The sequence below is a fragment of the Rissa tridactyla genome, chromosome 3 (assembly GCF_028500815.1).
Source record: "Rissa tridactyla isolate bRisTri1 chromosome 3, bRisTri1.patW.cur.20221130, whole genome shotgun sequence".
Taxonomy (NCBI): Eukaryota; Metazoa; Chordata; class Aves; order Charadriiformes; family Laridae; genus Rissa; species Rissa tridactyla.
The window spans coordinates 30,681,855-30,693,050 of record NC_071468.1 but is presented as its reverse complement, the minus strand read 5'-3'; the positions used below and the strand labels follow the sequence as shown (position 1 = coordinate 30,693,050).

General features: G+C 43.3%; 1 protein-coding gene across 7 annotated transcripts in view; it reads left to right on the top strand.

The window, feature by feature from the left end:
- The first annotated feature begins 202 nt into the window (after positions 1-202).
- The window catches only part of TMEM247 (transmembrane protein 247), a 142,690-nt gene continuing 131,696 nt past the window's right edge, over positions 203-11,196 (top strand). For 5 of the 7 annotated variants that reach the window (XM_054196136.1, XM_054196134.1, XM_054196135.1 and 2 more), the window contains exons 1-2: positions 203-432; positions 1,075-1,425. The gene's annotated coding sequence lies outside the window, so the exon portion shown is untranslated. Of the gene's footprint in view, positions 433-1,074; positions 1,426-7,090; positions 7,491-11,196 lie in introns of those variants that run through there. The other 2 variants (XM_054196130.1, XM_054196133.1) reach the window with 2 other exon arrangements.

Sequence of the window (11,196 nt, the reverse complement as noted above, 5' to 3'; positions counted from 1 at the left end):
CAGCGGGCGCCCCCGCCGGCCCCCGCCGGCCGCGGCCCCCCCGCCATCCGCCCGCCGCGCTGGGCCCGGCGGGAGCCGCCTTCCCCCGGCCGCGGCCGCGCCGCGCAGGGGAAGCGCCCGCGCGGGCGCGGAGGCGGGGAGGGGCGGCCCACGCGTGGGCTCGGCGGCGGGGGCTGCGGGGCTGGCCTGCGGGAGCGGCCGCTCGCCCCGGCGCCGCTCTCGCCCGTCCACGCGTGCACGGCCACAGCCGGCGCTGCCCCGGCGGCGGGCGGGCTCCGCGGGGGGACCCGGGCGCTGCGGGCAGCTCTGCCCCGCCAGAGCCCCGGGCGTCGCTAATTCTCCTGTCCCGACCCCCACGCGGTCGCCCGGTGGCGTTTCCACAAAGGAAACTTCGGTCGCATCCTGTGGCGTGGTTAGCCCCTAACTCGGCCGGTAAGTATGAACATAACGGGACGAGAAAGGATGGGTTTTTATTTATTTTTTTCTGCACTGAGTTTGTTGTCTTTGGGTCTGAAATTCAGGAGCAGTCGTGTATTTCAGAGCACTAACATCTGCGGTTTAAACACTCTGGAGAACCCATGTGAAGGGCTAAAGGGCCGGAGGACAAGATCTAGAGAGAGTCGATACTGCACGAAAACTGAGTGAAATCATGCTCCTGACTCAGGTCAATGGCAAAAATCCCACCATTCAGTGACACTGGGATTTCACCCCAGAATGCCGTTTCCAACTTCACTTTTTCAAATGGAAATACACTTACAGTCAGACAGAAAACAATTGTCTTTTCTGGCCCTTTTTTTTTGTTTTTTGCAGATTTATGCTATATAAGCCCTATCCAATTATGACAAAAGACGGCACGCAGCAGTGCAAACCACGAGGAGACCTCTGTGTCGTACAGTTTGTGTTTCTATTTGATCTGACATGCTTGAGGGAGAAAATAAATGCAAATCCCACATTGCACAAAGCTTATCTGAATATTCATTAAAGCATGTTTTCAAATCAGGACCAAATAGAAAAGTTACTACTTTGCAAGTTTTTCAGCTTAGTCAATGAAACTTCCATGCCTTTTGACTACAGAGGGGAAAAGCAGGACATCCAAGACTGCCCCGCTGCGATCTCCTGATTCATCCAGAGAGCATCAACCCAAACCCATGAGCAGACAGAGGCTGCCCCAGGAGGTATTTCCTCAGCCCTCTGGAAAATGCCAGCCATAAAATAGCTGGATTTACCAGGAAGGCAGCTGGCAGCCAGCACCGGACTCGGTGCACAGGTCTCACAGAACCACAGAATGGTAGGGGTTGGAAGGGACCTTCAGAGATCACCTAGTCCAACCCCCCTGCCAAAGCAGGTTCACCCAGAGCAGGCTGGACAGGAACACATCTGGGAGGGTTTGGAATATCTCCAGAGAAGGGGACTCCACAAAATGAGGTATGTCCCGCACAAGCAGCTATTTCAGGATGGGTTTTGGGACTAGGTGCGGGAAAACTGCTTTACAGTGATCTGACTCGTGCTACCTGAGGTTAGAGGTTCCCAGGTACCCATGAGGGATTTGAAAGCATGCAAATACCCAGTGGCCCAGGTGACATCCACTTCCTTTTTGCTGTACTTGCCAATGTGTACATTTAGGAGCACCCAACACCTGCAGCCCTGGGCAACGGCACCCCAGGCCACCGCCTGTGCAGTCAGTGGGAAGTATACTCCCTCCAGTCTGCTGTTTGCTTAATTGCTAGCATTGCTTCTCAAATCCTGTAATCATCATTTTGAACTTGCACAATCTCAGCCAAATGATTCTCATCCAGTCCCCCATCTCTCTCAGACAATGGATGGCCAATTAGCCTGCACTAAATATTTAGAGAAAATGAAAATACGGAACTGGTAAACTGAAACGCTTGCCTCGGCTCTTCTCACCAGCCTGGCTGGTCGCACAGCCATGGGTAGCTGAGACCTCATAAAACCTGACACAAGCCCCACGACCAGTACGGCTCCATGGAATCACCCACAGGGGCGTAGGACTGTAAGCGCTCAAGTGGTTTCATCCACAGCATATTTCTTGTGCTTGTTTTTCACCCTTTGCAGGTGTCGTTTTCCGGCATGCAGCCACAGCAGTGCGATAAGGAGGGTGCAGTAATAAGGAGAATAGGCTCACCAAGCATTCCTGGAAATTGATTTCTTCTCGTAAACTTTTCTGAATTTCAGCAGCTCCCTAAGAATGTGTTAGAGCCTCTGCCAGTGTCAACTGACATGGCTCCGTGGAGGAATTCAACTCAGCTCTGTCTTGGCACAACGAATACCTTACCAGGAATCACATCCTTCTTTCAGATAGATTAACAATCTGATCTGTGTAATACATTTCCATTTCTCAGCAGTACGAATATAAAAAATGTGTTAAAATAATTACCTCCCTATGACAAATATGATTTTAAATATCTTTATTAAAGACACTAAATCTAACCATTTTTCCCTAACTTCTTTCCTAAGTAGTAAAATAAACCAGTATGAAATGTTAAAAGGAACTCTTATCATCTTAGTGATATGTAAAATGCTTTTTATTTCTCATTGTTTACTATGAAGACAGTTCAATCTAATTTTTCACAAAAAATTAATTTCTAAGGACAGTTTGTGACTAGTTCTGGCTTGTGCACTAAGCAGTTACTTTAGCATCACAGATGAGTGCTAAACAGTCCATTTTTTTAATTTTAGGAATTAAAATTTTGCTTTGTAGGACTTCTGTGAGATAGCATACACAGCTAGATTCCCTTAGAAATAAGGCTTGTTCCAAATAATTCAGGTCAGTAGTGGAGGAAAGAGTGTAGAGGAGAAGGTCTAATTAACGATGGGAAGCCTGTGAGGACACAAGCCTAGTGAAACCTCGTAGATGAGCATGCAGCTAGATATCAGAAGATAAACATGTCTTGGAAGCAATTCCTGGGGTGTACAGGCTTCTGCAAGTGAGAAGATGGAGTGGGACCGTGAAGCAGAATCACAAAGTCCTTCATGTGACATTACCAGCAGCAGGAGAGAAAGTGATGAAGCCAGGCCTTAGTAAGCAGCAAAAGACCTGTGTGGAACCAGGGAATAAGTGTTGTTAATCGTCTAAACTCAACGTATTCTGACAAGATAAATCTGTCCATCTCAGTTATTAACATGTCTCCAAATTTAACCTCAAAACTTACCCAATACAATTATTTTCAACAATTGTGCTGCCACTCTGTGTTGTGAGTACGCTCTGGCGTTTCTCTGTCCAAATCCTCTTGTCCACCCTGCCAGATAAGCCGTGGTGCCTCACTTTGTCACCAGATGGATGTGCACCGCTAGAGAGTGGCACTCATCTCACTACAAAGGTGGACGACTTGGGGCCTACAGGATGGATGGGGAGGGACTCTTTATCAGGGAGTGTAATGATAGGACACAGGGTAACGGCCTCAAACTGAAAGAGGGGAGATTTAGATTGGAGATCAGGAAGAAATTCTTTACTGTGAGGGTGGTGAGGCACTGGAACAGGTTGCCCAGGGAAGCTGTGGATGCCCCATCCCTGGAAGTGTTCAAGGCCAGGCTGGATGGGGCTTTGAGCAGCCTGGTCTAGTGGGAGGTGTCCCTGCCCATGGCAGTGGGGTTGGAACTACATGATCTTTAAGGTCCCTTCCAACCTGAACCATTCTGTGATTCTGTGTGACTTCCCATGTTGGGTGAAATGACTTCATGGGAGTAGCCAACATTTGAGGAAATGCCCCTAAAAATGCCAATTCCCAGCCAAAGCCTGAAGCGATGTGTGAAAAACTCTCAAATTACTCCCACAATAGTCCATCAGAGGATTCATTTTTTAGGCATGCTGGTCTGTGCAAGATTGGAGACATGGTTTATGATCCTCTAAAAAAACTTTTAGACTTACAAGGAATGTTAAGTCTTGAGGAAAGTCAGTGAAAAGGGCAATGTCATCCGAATGCCCTGTTTGCAGCATATCGTCTTTCAGACCAATCAATCTCCCATTTTCGAGCAGTCCCTAAGCAGCAGAAGGTAACACCTCAATGGACATAACACAAGCCTGGCTCTCAGTCAGAATGACTTATTGTTGTCATAAATGGTGAGAATGCCGTCTTTGCCGTTTATGTATCCAGTCATCACAGTTTTGCTTCTCTACCCAAGAGTATGCAATGCAGAGAATGTTTATGTATCTCAGGTACTACGGAGGAAACAAATCACGTATTTCTAAGGTGCCAAAAATGGATACGCAATTCAGTAGTTGCAGATCCAATTCCTTCTGAATGTCAGTCTGTACTCTACGCCAAATATTTTTTTTAATAATTTACAAGAGCACTGGTACTAATTTCCTCTCAATTTAAAGAGTCCCGACTGTGTGCTTGCTTCCCTCATAATGTTTCGTGAACGTGGCGATGTCTCCAAGCAAAGGCATGCAGTATATAAAATCAGAATAAAAAAAGACGCATTTTAGGTCATCTGCTGTAGTCATCTGATTGCTGGAGCACACTGGCACTTCAGCATACCTATAGCGGTCCTCTTCAATGGGGCTGAACGTCGCAAGCAGGGGGAACACACTTGGTCTCTTCAGGGAGCAACCTGGTGTGGTCCCTGCTATGGAAAGCTCCCGCACAAGTCTCTTGAATTGTCTGATCTTACTCTGTTGTGCTATTACAGCTTGTGATACTGTATTAACCACCCTAAATAAATTCCTTCCTTTTTGCAAGATGGGAGTCTTTGGTTAGTTGACTTTATACACGGCTTGCCAGTAGCAGAACAGTGGCACCAGGACCAAAACTAGAACTCACTGCTGAGAATGAGATACAATGTTTTAAAAATAAATTCGGCACTAGCCACTGGAAAGTGTCACAATCACTAACCTATGTGCTTTTTCTTAATAACTGTAGTGCAGGAGCTTTAAAGACGGTCAAAGAAAATACATCAGTGGAACCCCTTGCTCTGAAAAGGCAGCTCCTTTGAGGTGAATACTTTTTGAAATCATGTGAATTCTTGAAAATGTTTTAAGAAAGGTAGAAAAATGTTACAGCAGCTTCAAAGCACTCAGGTTTTATATTTTAAAAGCAAAATGTTTTCATTTCTAAATCACTGTTTTCAATTTAAGTTAGCATAGTTTTAGAATACAGTGAAACATAAATGAAAAGATGACGTCATTAAACATTTCAATCATCCTCATTTTCCTTCTAAAAGTGTTTTTTTTAAGAGACTTCAAAATTTGCAGGTGGCATTCCTGATTAGGACAAAGACAAACCTCAACAATGTTCATAAAACTGAATTTTCATCCTCTGCACAGCTTATGCACTCCCTCATGCTCATGGCATGATAAACTATGATAAAACAGTATTGTTCCCTTCTAACTCATAGTATCTTTTTTTCCCTTGAAACCTCTTTGTCAGTGTTTTCAGTAATGAAGCGCACAGATTTCCACATTGTTGTCCAAGCAGAAGCACCCCCAACAAGTGCTGTCCACTTCTGAGCTGCGATTCTCTTAGATACACATTCCAAGAATATATCAAATTTTGCAGCAATGCTGTGTTGCCACACTGTTATTAATAATTACTCTAGTGTTTTGCAATAGTCTCGTGTCCTTAATTAAGGTAAGTGTTTGGTTTGAATAGGAACTGCTCAAATATAGACTGGAAAAGAGCTTCTCTTCTGCAGAGTTTATGGTGCAATCCCTGAAGAAATTCAACCAACGCACCACACATAAAAAGGAGAGCAAGTGAATGAAGGCACGGTTAAAACGGACAGGATCAAGCTGATACAAACCGTGGCTACATGCCCAACATTCCAGCTTTCTCTGTCCTAAGAAATAACTGTGAATTGGATTGGTTTTCTCCATATCTGTTTCTAAAGATCTTGTTTCTTTTTCTTTTTTTTTTTTTTTTCTGTTTGTATCTTGATTTCTCTAGAGTTATTTATGCCATGCTGACCCTTGTAATACCTACCAAATTAGTGTTTGCTGCCAAATTCATTAGCATGCTATTTACCAGCCCCTCTTAGGAAATTAAGGAAGAAATTAAATATAACACTACTTTACTACACTTGGAAAAGAAGATTCCTTAGGGAGAGAGGAAGGAAAAAAGAGAGGGAAAGCTAAAGCAGGGTGAAGGATGCTGCAAGAAATGGAGGGAGATGGAAGAATGAGAAAATGTAGGGGTAGAATAGATATTAAAAAAAAAAAAAAAGAAACAGCCAACCAAAAAAGGAACAAAAGTGTCTGATTCAGTTAACAGCCAACCAAAAAAGGAACAAAAGTGTCTGATTCAGTTAACCTCTGAGAAAATACTTAATTTCAAATACAAGAAGTCCACAGACCCAGGCCCAAGCCTAAAATTAAGCTTGTGTTTTATTCAGGCCAATGTAAATTGCAGTTTTCTACACACCAGAGAGAATAAATCCCTTGGAAACTTGGTGAGATTAGGGCACCTACCTCCCACAGGTTTCTTGAAAAATCTGGGATTTCAAGATATAGCACTAAACTATAAAATAAATGATGCTAGAGCTCTTTTGGTGCTATTCCCTAAGCAGTGAAAGAGCCTGAACAGAATAAATCACTACTCAGCTATTTAGCGCTGGTCAAAGTGTCAAAAAGAAGCAAGTGTCTTCCTCAGGCCAAGGTGACAATTACTTGCAGTTCACCAGACATTTTGTTGGAAATAAAATCTGTATCATGATGGGGCTTTTTGTAGAGCTGTAGAGAGACACAGAAGAGAGGACTCAGCAAGCAAACGCTTCCTCTCAGCACTTAACATCCTCTGTTGATGCTACCTATGTGGCTCCATACATCACCATAGCATCAGAACATCCCTTTCATGGTTGCTACGAAATATACACCTCTGACTCATTCCAGTGCTGAAGACTGTATAGTCTGGCATGGCTATTATGTACCATGGCGTACCAAAAAGGAGAATGAAAGAAGATCTTGAACCAGAGACCAGAAGACGTATTCTTTTTACAGGAACAGGGCAGGATTTGCATAGGGAATACTGACTTTTTCCTGGCAACCATGTATTTTGGAACGAAACCAATCCCCTGAAACTTCTAGCTCTGGAAAGTTAAAACTGAGCATCGTTTTATACGTTACAAATCATCCTCCAGTTCTACTGGCTTTACTGGAAGTTAAGGTCATCATATAATGAATCCATGAGATAACAGGTTTCCTGTTTTGTACTTGGCTGTACACTAGACTTCCAGAAGGCACCAGGATCACTGCTGTGTTGTGTCTGAGTTTGCTGCTCGTGCCTGTGATTATCCCAGATGTGGCTCTTGGAGGGCAAAATTAAACCTTTAGCAATCTTTCATTTTAGCTAAATGAAAACTGTCTTTGAGGAGCCAAAAAGGCCACAACCTACAACCCTTGAACTAAACTCAGTTGTGCCTGAGCCTATTCCATGGCTCTGGGACCAGCAGGCACAATCTGGCCATGTCCATGACACTGATGTCTTCTGCTCTGTTGGGAATGGTGCCATGTCAAAGCTGACTTCTCTGTGGCCTTGGTGAGTTCCCTGGGAGAGTCTCCCCATGTTGCTCCACCCAAAAGTACCCCCAAAAATGTTCTGCGGATATCGCAGTGCTGACAACTGAGTCTTGTCATTCAAGAATATACCTTGGCTTTGTGTAATTTACTAGGATGGATATCATCATTGCAAGGCCTACGTGTACCGAATTTCATTTTTACTGAGCTATACTAATTCCAATGCAAATTATTTCCCTTGGTTCTTACCAGTATCTATTATTGATTAATTCTGGTAATTCTGGGTAGTATTTCCCTCTGTAGCAAAAACAACTAACCAACCAACAAATCCTCCAGCTCTAACCATATATATGTGAAAAAATACCTTTTTTAATTTGACTTACTACAAATCAATCTGCGCCTAAAGCTGACCTCTGAATTTTCCCCAAACTTTCATGAAGCCTGGACTTCTTTCGTCAGCTTCTTTGAAGCTGATTCTTGATCTACTTGATAGATGGAAGCCCCAAAATTAGTTAATCTTCTCTGCACCACTAAGATTCAATTTTATAGCCAAATGCTGAAACAAACATCTTTCTTGATTTGAGGGTGTTTCACACAGAAAAATATCATATTCTAGCCGTATTTTAACCCCTGCCAGTTATCACCTTCCCAGTGAAATGCCTGGTAAAGTCTGGTGTCATGTGAAGGCAAAGAATGGTGATGGATGGGATACTGGGAAATGGGGTTGGATGGCAGAGAACGGGAGAAGTGAATGGGAAGGCGGGGAACCCTGAAGTCCCCCCACTCAGTCCTGCTCTAGGACCTGAACCCACTCTGCGCTAGGAGGGACAGGTTAAGTCCTTCCTTGGCTGTCCTCTTCAACAATTTGTCATGTAATTTGGCTCATGGAGAATGTTGGAGGGGATTCAAAAACAGACCTGAGGACAGAAATCCAGACTTCGGGAACCTAGCATATGCAGGGGAGCATGGGGCTGTAAGCAGCCCGCTGTGAAGCATGCCTGCAGCAGCACAGTATCGGAGAGCAAAGAGAAACTCTTTAAGTGCTAATAGCTTCTAAAATGTTAATGACTTAATAGGGCTGGAAGAGAAGAGCGTGCTGGAAATTTTCTCAGGCAGGGTTATGTATATCCTGATAGGAAGTGGAGCGGGGGGAGGAGAGGGGAGACCCATCATTTTCATTTTAGGTGTTTATTGTAATCAATGTGGAACCATAATTTCTGAGGATTCTCTCATTACACTGTCAATATCTTCAGCCTCCAAATATTTCAGTGAATGGTGACAACCCTGTTCAAGGGAACAGGGCTTCAGAGTCCAGAGCTCCCTTTACTTCATTTCAGTTGTGCCCTTGTTGCAATAGTAACTACAAGGACCTAAAGAACCTCCAAAAATCTACAAAAAATACGTCCCTATTAAAGACATTACTTTGCTGAAAAGATTTGTTAACATATGGTTAAGATTGCTCACTTGCTTCCATAAAGTTGAGCTCAGCATAATTCAAAGCTCTGAGAAACCAGGAAATACAGAGGATAATAAAGCAATATTAACTCCAACCTTCGTAACAATGCCTCAATGTATCTGCAATAGAAAGAATTCACCTTTGCAGTGAGCGTCTTTCAGAGAACACTGTATGTATCTACTATAGCTCAGGCACGCCTTCTCTTTGGAAAAGGGGGCTGTATTTGCAATGACGCTTCCTTTACATGCACGCTGAATGAGTTTCCTAGAAACAATTCCATAATAATTAAAATCGATCTTTCCCATTACTCACCAGATAACAGTATTTGGTCACATATATATTATTAAGCCCACTGAATATTTTCCCTAAAACATCTCTGCCTCCCGGGGTGCTGACTGAACATACAGAACTCAAGTCGTGAAAAGAGGCATGCAGCTATCTCGGGGTACATATATATGTTGGTCTTTTGATCCCACCCACAGAAGTGATGGGGCTGCGGCCCCATCTGAGAGGTATGGCCTCCCATCTTTCCGACTACCATAGTTTACCGAGTCTGCTACCATTTGACACAGCAATATTCAACTCAGCAAATACTGCCAGTTCCCTGTTCCTATTGCCAGCTCCCAGGAGGGAAAAACAAAGGTTGCCTGAATGTTGACCTAAACTCTGTATTTCCTGGCTTCCAAAAGTCTGAATTTTGCTGAAGCTGATATTTTATAAGGGCTCCAGCTACTGCCAGGAAATCCTAACTCTGCATTAATTAAGGGGTTTTGTCAGTCAGTAAGAAGGAAAGATGCTTTATGGACTCTTTCCTTGATCCTCAAAATATGGCTTCAGAGAGAGCATCTTTGCAATGTGTTGGTCCATGATTCAGGATGAGAAAAAAAAAAATGAAGCTTCTGGAGTCCTGAAGTTTCTAGGAAGGACCAGAAGCATGAGGGAATGGTAGGCTGGGATGGTTTTTTTGCTGTGTGTGGGGTGGTGGTTTGGTTTTGAACATTTTCTTGCTGACGGTCTCTTTTATACCAGTGGTGGTGTTCACTGTCATTTCACTGTTTTCTTTATTGCTTTCATGGGTTCTGTTTTTAATAGCAGTCAGAAAACACTGTGCTAAGGATGAGCAGGCTTCTTTAGCAGGTATCTATAGAGAAACTAGCTTTTTAAAATGTATGTATAACTGTTTGAAGCCACAAACACTGCACTAGTTTCAACAGAGCTCAGCTCCTATCTCTCTGAAAAAAAATCAAAAAAAAAAAGAAAAGAAAAAGGATAGTTATCCCAAAATATTCAGTGGATCTCACTGTCACATTTTACAGCTGGATTTTCAGATGTACCTGTGTGGGCTCTTTGGGTAGTTCATGATGACCTTGTAAAACTTTAATCTCAGCTGTGTAGGGATGAAAGATAGAGTGAGGCTGACGTTTTGACCTAGGTAATCTAACCCTTTAGTCCAAGGTCTGTCAAAACTCAGCCATGAACTCATCACTTAATTTTTCAGTTCTATGTCTCTAAAATAGGATGGAAATCCTGTGGTACGTCCATAATGTTGACAGGATAATAGGGGTGAAGGATCAGTGTTGTCAGTGGAAACAGGGGATGTACAACTCTTGTCCCCTCCATCTTGTGACGTAAATGATATACCACAGCTGTTTCTTAAAGGTGGCTGCAACCTTCTTGACCTTCCATTTCCATAACCTGCAAAACCTCCTCCTAGGATGGCTGCAAAAAGCTGTGGTGACAAGGGCAAATAAAAAATGTTTTAAAGATCAATTCAAGCATTTAAATGAAATTCTTAAAGACTAACATGAAGAAATGTTTTCCATCGGAAAACTGGTATTATCGTGCCAACTTAGGAATGACAAAACACCTCAGCAGTTCACATATTCATGAATATGCATGAGTGCACTGCTACCAAATTCACTGCTCCTTCCACCCATTAAAACATCATCAGAAAGTGATGGTTGATGCTGGGCAATAACAAGAGCTCAAGAAGATAAAACTGATGTAGACTTTACCTTATAGTAATAGACTTTGAAAAAAATTCAGTGGTGGCATGAGTCAGCTCAGTTGCATCAGCTTCTGTGATGTCTGAATTTGGTCAGTGGATGAATCCAAACAAAGCAGATCTTGCTTTAGAAATAAATTTTACATGGCCTTTGTGCTGTTGAGCAGTGCAAGAGAGGAACAAAAGGATTTCAGGCATAGACAACTCCAACATTCCCCCTGAGGAAGATTTCTGTGGCAACCAGTGATTAAGTGTGATTGGAACCAG